Below are 9174 nucleotides of genomic sequence, written 5' to 3'. Positions count from 1 at the left end.
GATATGGGGTTGCATCAATATTTAGCCTTACAATCCTCTCAATCACATCACTTAAATTGTCTTCCTTATTTGAAGGATTGATTGGGACTTCATGAGGGGGAGATGGTGCTTTAGAAGGAGATTCCATGGATTAATCCAGATAGGGATCCTCCCTTCAAGACATGGAATCTCATTATCAAATTCATGAATTTTTTTTGCATGACTGAACCTATCCAAAAGATCAAGCTACTGCTCAACTATATTGTTAGTGTAGAAGATTCAAGAAAAATTGCATCTCTAGACAATATATACTTCTTATTTACCTCATCATAGAAATTATATAATTTGGTAGTATCTAAATACCCCAAGAAGATGTAATTTAAACTCCTTGCACCAAGCTTGCTTCTTTTTTCCTTAGGAATCAAGGCATAGCGGGTGGAACCAAAAATCCTTAGATGACTTACCAAAGGAATGTGGTTATACCACATTTCAATGAGTCTTATTTTTTAAAACATGAGATGAACATCTTTTTTTAGTATATACTACACATAGAATTGCATCAGCCCAAAACATCAACTTTACATTTTTGAAGATCATTAAGTGAACCATATTTAAGATAGTCCTATTCATTCTTTCAACTACACCATATTGTTTGGGATTGTAAGGAATAGTAGTTTGATTTTGAATCCCATGTTGGTGAAGATAGTTTTCAACTTCATTAGAAGTATACTATTTTACTCTATTAGTATGAATAGAGCCAATATCTGATTGTGTATCATTTTCAATTCATGCATGAAATTTTATGAAAGTTTCACAAGTTTCTGATTTACTTTTTAATAAATATACCCAACACATCCTGGTGTAATCATCAATAAAAGTCATCATATATTTATTTCCATTTGTAGAATGAATAGGCATAGGGCCACACAAATCAGAATGAATTAGTGCAAGCTTTCTATGTGCTCTAGAAGCATAATCATGAAATGATTGTTTGCTATGTTTTCCTAGGATACAAGCATCACATTGCTTTAGTTTCCTTGGAATAGTTGGCAAACCAGAAACACCATTTCTTTTCAACAAACAAATATTTTCATAATTAATATGTCCAAATATTCCATGCCATAGAATATTGAATGGAAATGTACCTTCATTGTACTGAGAAATGTATGTGGAGTTATGTGCATGAGCTGATGTTCCTTGCAGCTTCAGTAGTCTTTCCTCCTTTACTCCAATCATTACAACTATGTTTTCTGAAGATTTTATTATCTCAAATTTTACATCAAACATATGAAAGGAGTGTCCTTATTGGAAAATGTGTACAAGGGACAACAAGTTTACCCGCTATTATGCAAGGTATAGTACATCATGCAGAAGAAAGATAGGAAGTCAAAACAGTTTAAGCCTGTTTGTTCTAAGTCTAGATGGCTTGAGACTTGACTTGTCTACGAGTAAACTTCTCCATCTACATTGTCATTGAGGTCTTCAAAGAAGTATTTCCAAAAAGTCATATGTAAATTTGCACCTGTATCAAGCAACCATGCATCTTTCTAAGAAGAAAATGAAGTATGAAACAAATCTTTAGTTACGCCAATATTGCAATGGGAAACAATGTAATGAGTATATTTATGTGTTTTACCTTGATCTTCTTTGCATTTTTCATTGATTCCTTCACCAAGGGATCTTGCGTGTTGATGCATCATGTCCATTTCTATCATAACAAATTTAGTGGAGATCAGACCTTTCTCCTTGATTATGTTTACCCCCCACCTCATTGATTCTTTCTTCCATGTCCTCTTCTATTACCTCTTCCTTTAGGAGAATCACATGATTTATTCTTATATTTTTGTGCAAGGCACATTGCTTCTTTAGGGGACTAAAAATTTGTCTTACTCTTCCCAAAATACTTCTCTCATCCTTCAAAATTCTCCACAAGAGTGTTAAAAGCAATTTACTTAAGTTGGGCACTAGCTTGTAAGGATTTAAGGTAGTGAGAGTATGTAGGATAGAGGACCTTGAAAAATGTTATGAGAGGGATTTCCATTTTAAATCTAGTGGCTTCTATATCATGCATGTTGGTTCTAATATTTGAGGCTAAGGCCAAGGGGTCATCCTCCTTCAAATCCAAGTTGAAGAGATTAATCATCAACTAAACTACTCCCAATTTTGAGTGTGAGTCATATAAATATTTCAACTTCTTCAACTCATCATAAGAATTTGTAATTGGAATAATATGATGACTCGCCTCTTCACTTACAAAAGCAACAATGAGGGAATAATTTTATTATCCTTATCCTCACAAATGGATAGCTCTTTATATGATGTGGGCTTGACAGGTGCATTGTCACTTTCTCGTTCATAGATGCCTTTCCATAAGTCATTAAAGATGAGGGTCTGTTTGATATTTTTGGACCATTCTTGGTATTTTTCCTTACAAGTTAGCACTATGTTGACAATGGATATGAGGGAATGCATCTTTGAATCAGTACACTAATAATAATTTCTTTCTCCTAGAATGTTACACTTCAATAACTCTTGAATTTCCTCATGAGAATGTGATTCAGTAGAATCTAGTAGAACCTTTCCAACACCCTTAGGAACTTAGCACACTACTAAAATCATACTACACCTTCTAATAGAGATATGCTTCACTTACATGGCATTTCTCATGCAACCAATCCTTTGCTCCTTCACTCGATATATATATATATATATATATATATATATATATATATATATATATATATATATATATATATATGTATATATATGTATATATATATATATATATATATGTATATATGTATATATGTATATGTATATATATATATGTATATATATATATATACATATATATATATATATATATATACATATCATATACATATATACATATATATATATATATATATATATAGAGAGAGAGAGAGAGATAGAGAGAGAGAGAGAGATATATATAAAATAATGGCTTATGTAGGAAGAATGGAGCATTTGCTAGAGGGTTTTCTTAGCAAGGATTAAAGGATGGATCAAGAAAACTAGAACATAGGGGTCAATCACACCACCTGCCAAAGGGCACATTCTTTGCGCCAATAATTGCGGCCTTTTTGTTATTTTTGGAAGTTTGGGTCAACTAGGCCATAGCTACTTTTGCATATGCTAAATCATAGATGCAACCTACTATTGTTACTTCTTAGCAGTGATGAAAGAAACTGTAGCTCCAATTGAACCTCTATAGAAGTGATCAATTTGGCATCTTTTCCAAAAGCACCAAGCCAATGCTACTCTATCCTTGTTGTTATGGAGCTAGTTTACCACAGACATTCAAGTTAGAGGAAGTGATGCTCTTCTTGGATCAATGAAGAGTCTAGCATCGCCATAGAGTGCACATAGAAGGACCACCAATTTTGAGAGTCTGCATGGTGAATGTGTAAGTAAAAATTCCACCGAGAGAGAGAGTCAACGTGTAGAGTTTCAAACAAAGAGAGAGTTGTCATGTAGTACCAAACTCAATGATGCAGAGAAGGTTGGGCTATGGGGACATGCTCAATGGATTAACATCTTTTGGATTTTAGTTATGGTAACATGTCAGTGACCTTTGGTGAGTTGGACATTATTAAAGCATGTCAAGCGTTACGAAGTGTGGTTAATGTAACCTAATGAGGGTTGGATACAACCAAAGCAAAGTGACAGGGCAGAATGGTGTAGGTCACACCATATCAAGTCACATGTTACTTAAGGAATATAGGTTGCAAACAAGCAAACAAATAGAGAAGACACATATGGAAAGGGTAGATATGGAAAATAATTAATAAAGCAGTAGCAGAGTGATAGATAGTGAAATGAGTTACACTAGGAGGTGCAACGAAACCTAACTTGGGACTTGTGGCTATGATACCATGTCAAGTCAAAAAAGGACTCTTGAATGTCTATTTACATTCATGTAAAGATGATTATTTATCATGAGGAGGTGTGAACTTTGGGATTCATATTCTAAGGTCTCTTCCTATTATCACTCTTCAATTTTCCTTAGTTTACATATTTACAAATTTCTCACCTAATCCTTAAGGATTAGGTGTCTAATACATAGAGAATTACAATTCATTTCTAAATTGGTCAAAGCCTCTCGCATTGAATTTTTTCATGGAATCATGTCTATAAGACAAATACATGACCAAGAAATTTTTTTGCTATATCCTAATTTTCATTTCCATATTGTAGTTTTCCAATTTAACTTGTAAATGCACAATTTTTTCAGTCATTAGTGCAACCCTCTATATATTTCTGCACCATGCAATAGCACATTTACAAGCCACACAAATAGTAGTGCTCCATGGTAGTTTAAGCGTACTAGAGATTTGAATATGATTTGCACACCAATGTATTAGAATATCCTTTGTGATACAAAATGTTATGAAGCACCACTCATTGGGAATAACATTCTTTTGCATGCACCACAAATGTATGTTGTGCATGAATGCATGACTGAATGCACCACCTTTGTTGCTATTATGGTGAATCAACATGTTGAATTTGTTCACACATACAACATGTGGTGCACTAACATTGACAAGTATTTTAGAATTTTGTTTGTAATGTTGACGATAATATAAATGTCTTAGTGCATACCCTATTTGGTGCACCATTGTTACAGGGAAAAGTGTCTATGTAGAACTGCTCTATCCCACTAAGGTGTGACAGCTGCCTTAGAAACAAACAGAGAAAAGCTACTTTCGTTTTTCCTTTATGAATTATAGATAGAGAGGAACAGAAAGACCAACCTCTGTCTTGCGCTAATCTCCTGATTTGATTCCTCTCTTCTTTGATAGTCTTCTGCTACCTGCTCCCTTGCACGCCCAGCTTCACAAAGTACCTGTAAGATCACAGAATCATAGCACTATACAAAGACATGGATCTATAATCATAAACAATCTAGGATCAGATGTAAATTGACCATACAAATGTAGAAAGCATCAATAACACAAAAGCATGGAGGAAAACTTGAATAACTTTTATTGATAAACAAGAAAAGAGCCAAGAGGAGTTACAACCAGTTGTTCTGACCCAGCATCAACCTCCCAGCAAAGAAGCCCCTCTTCACCTCAAACAAAGCTTAGATCACCCAACAATCTGATGTTTGTCTCAAGAAACCAACAACAATTCCTTACAATATACAAAATTCCAGCCTCTGGATCTCTGGGATGAGGGATCCATATATAGATATCTGTAAGGGGGATGAGTCAGCTTGTGATTTGATCAATGTCCTCCCTCTGATAGTTCTTGTTTCCACTTGGATATTGATGGTCTCTTACTCATCCTTGGTCGAATTCAGTGAGGCAAGTGTCACTTCCTGAGAAGATTCTGGAAGCTTCCATTGCCTCTCCACCTCGCGGAATGACACTGCCATTTGTCATTTCTCGCCCATTGCACCCCACAGAAGGGATTTTTGAAATGCAATGCACCCACACAGTGTATTTAGGTGAGATGAAATGCACTTAGCCAGTGGAGCAGCTGAAATGATCCTGTTTTGACCAATTCTGAGCAGTTTTTCATGGACAACTTCTGGGAGAAGCTGTAATCTGTTGACCTTGTTCCTTTAGGGGTTAGAACAACACTTTTAGGGACTTATGAGCCCTTGGTTTATGGACATTTCATGCTTGGGGTTGTAGGGCCCAAGAATGTCTATAACAGCTGCCCCCTAAAGCATGAGGTCGTTAATCTTTTGATGTCGGGTGAAATGCTTTATTATGAGGATCCGAAGTTATTTCAATGCTGGGAGGAGACCTGTAATAAGATACAATACAATACATTATCTTCATAATATTTTCATGATCTAGCTGAGGCGAGCATTCCCATGCTCAGCTTTATAAATTCATTTTCATGTACATAGGGCAAACAATCGTCTGAGTGTAGACTGATGATTCTGATATAGCCATCATCATTTTGATTGGATGATTATCTATGCGGCAATGATGTACATTTGATGTCTTTATTTTCCCTGAATATATATCGCAGCCCGGATGGATGAAACTAGATCCGAGGTCTTCAATCTCGTTCGATCTTCACTCGAAGTACAAGTCGATCCATGTGAGAAATGTTTTGAAGTCGAACATGGAAAGACATCGCTTGATTACCAGCCAATGATGTAAACTATTAACAAGCGTGAGAGGAATCACCGATAATGATAATGACCCTAAAGGTACTGTAGTACAATTCACGTGGTGTGAATAAAGGACTTGGCGTCGAACACCACGCAAAATCTTTCGGTCGAAGGCCATTGATGTAAACCTGTCGTCGGAAGTGAGAAACTTGCCATTGAGGCATGCAAGCTTCAAAGTACTAAATGGGTTGTTCCTAGATCAACTTCTTGGATAATGAGCTGATGTCGACAAGAAGTGATCCATCACAGGAGGGCCTTAATGAATCCCACATCAATGACACGGAACGGAGCAAATGATTTTAATGGAGGTGAAAACGATCTGGTGATATAAGGTTCAGGGTGGTGGTCATGAAAGAATGGAGTATAAATGTATGGTAGTGGGTGAGACACAGGTGAATTCTCTGAATGAATTCTCTTGAACATATCGGCGACACTGATGTGATGGATTGGTAGCATTACCCCAAATGTGGATGGTATGATGGGACCATGGTGATGTGACCGGTGAATGAAACAACCCAACCCGACTCGGATGCAGAGTGGAAGTGTCATGTTCAAGAGTGACTTGCTACCAACAAAGTTTCTTCAAGTTTTCTTCCCAATTTTACCCAGTCATTGCTGACCAGTACCTCTTTATTTTTGTCAAGCTTGAGGAGGATAACATATGCTTGTTCTATAATTTGCCCTTCGGGCAAACCCATCGCTATGTTTTAACGAGCCTAGCGATAGTGAAACTCGTTCTCGTCTATAGACAAGTTTGTCGCTATTAATCTTTTTAACGAGTTTAACGACAAAGATAACTCGGTCCTTTTCAATTTTAGAGAGTCTGAAAAGGAACGTAAAGGTAACTCCAAAATTCCTTTTTTGTCATCTAATCCCTTAAGTCCGAAAAAGTATAAAACAATACAGAAGGGATGAATTTTCGATACTTTTAACGAGCCGAACAAAACAAGCGCTCGATCTTTTTTTGTAATAATTCCTCAGGTCCAAAAAGATTAAAATTTAGAGGAGGGATAGCACTTCCTGTCCTTTTAACGAGCTGGAGAGGCCAATGGCTCGGAAATCTTTTCATATTTTACTAGTCAGTTGAAAAGAGCTTAAAGGAGACTCGTCTTTTGAGGAACGAGTGATAAAATGGGTAGCAGCTGATTCCAGGTAAGGTTTGGAATTTTCCAATCACGGCAGTGTTACAAGGATGGCTAGTGAGATCACTCTTCGCAGTTGTTCCTCAAAATGGGTAAACAATCAAATGGGGTTGAATGATCGGCCAATGCAAAAGTGGAGGTGATGGTGCAAACACAACCAAGGCTTTAATGGCTGAAGTACTACATTCACGATGGTTATTTACCGGTGAATAGTTCATTTTTTAACGAGCTTAAACGCGGGAGGAAACATTTGCTCATGGCTTATGTTTATTTTTTAACGAGCTTGAACTATGTGCTAAAACTACTCGATTAATCCAGTCGTGTGATAAGAATGTCTCATATAAAACGGAAATTTTTAGCGTTTTTCCCCACATCCTTTCTTTATGCAAGTTAGGAAACAACCAATCCTACGAGTTTAAAGGGTTAGAGGACCTACAAATTTAAAAAATAAATAGTCGTTCTTCGCTCGCACTCCAAAAGGTTTGCATGCCCCCAGGCATAAAATAGAGTTTCAAAGTTACCCCTTCTTTAGTCCGTTAAAACATTTGTTTTACCGAGAGAGGCCTACCTCTTACAGGTTACCCAAAGATCGTTCTATTCACAGCGCAAAAAAACACTTCTTCAACGATGTCTACCGAAATAGACAAAGGTGAACGAAGGAGGCTACTCCATTCACATAACTTTGACAAGAGAATCTTGTTCTAGAATAACCCCCTCTTCCAATCACGGACGGGAGTACAGACTAGTCATATTCTCTCGCGGAAACCTACCCTATACCCGGAGTTTTCCTGCCGAAGCAGACCAGGGTGCATGCCCCCTGGGTTTCAGTCATGTCCCCCCGAATCACTCGCACTCATCGGGTGGACAGACTGGGGATTGAGACATTTCTTGCGTGAAAAGACCATTTAGGGATGGTATATGACTATTTTCTATGTGTGATCCGGGAAATTAAAGTTGGTCTACGAGCTTGACCACTCTTCCTTCGTGCGGAAAACACATCACTCTAAAGAGTGATGAGACAATGGCTCTCATGCAATAAATATAGTCTTGTCCAAGGAGTAGATTGTAATCCAAGGGTCCTTGAACTACCATCACGTTCATGTGAATGGTTTTCCCTCTCAATGTTATGGGCACATTTGGAAGGATCCCTAATGGTCGACTGGTTCCTTTATCAAAGCCTGTTAGATTTCTCATCTCAGGCAAAAGCGATGGCGAACCAAGCGCTTTCCAAGTAGTTGAGGAAAGGATACTCACAGAATCCCCCTCATCTATGATGGTACCAGCCATAACCATTCTATATATTTGAACAATGATTCGGAATGGTACACTAGCTGGTAAACGGGGTCTGCCTAGTTGATTCTAGTCAAAGGAGACAACTAGGTTGCTTGGAGGTGGGACCGAATAGACGGCTGGGTACGACTCTGACGAACTTCCTTCCTGCGGTAAAGGAATAGGTAAATTTCCCCCATGTTCGTTGGAGTCTGTTCTTATGAAAAGAATTTGGATGGTGTCATCCTTGTTCTCTTCAGTGACTATATCATCTGAAGATGGAACCTCTGAAGGCAAGACCGGGTCAACTTCCGCCTCGACCTTTTGACTTTCGTCTGGTATGGGTTCAGATGGTTTGTCTTCAATGATAGATGCTTTAGCCGACCACCTGAGCGGGCCAGCCGGATTTTCAACTAGTGACGGACTTGGCAAGAGTTTTTTATATCCAGGAGGAAGTCGTAACGGTGAAACCAGACGATCATCCAAAACTCTTTTAGCTTCGTCTAAGAAGGGACAACGGTGGACGGCATGATCTCCTTCGCACAGTTTACAAGGAAATCTATATTTTCCTTTTTGTCCTGGGGCTTCACTTTCACTAGTTGATGGTGTGTTTTCAACATGATCATC

Source organism: Pinus tabuliformis, chromosome 2_2, assembly GCF_031772625.1.
Source record: "Pinus tabuliformis cultivar Carrire ecotype Pingquan chromosome 2_2, CPIR1, whole genome shotgun sequence".
NCBI lineage: Eukaryota > Viridiplantae > Streptophyta > Pinopsida > Pinales > Pinaceae > Pinus > Pinus tabuliformis.
Note: the sequence above shows the minus strand (reverse complement) of the source record.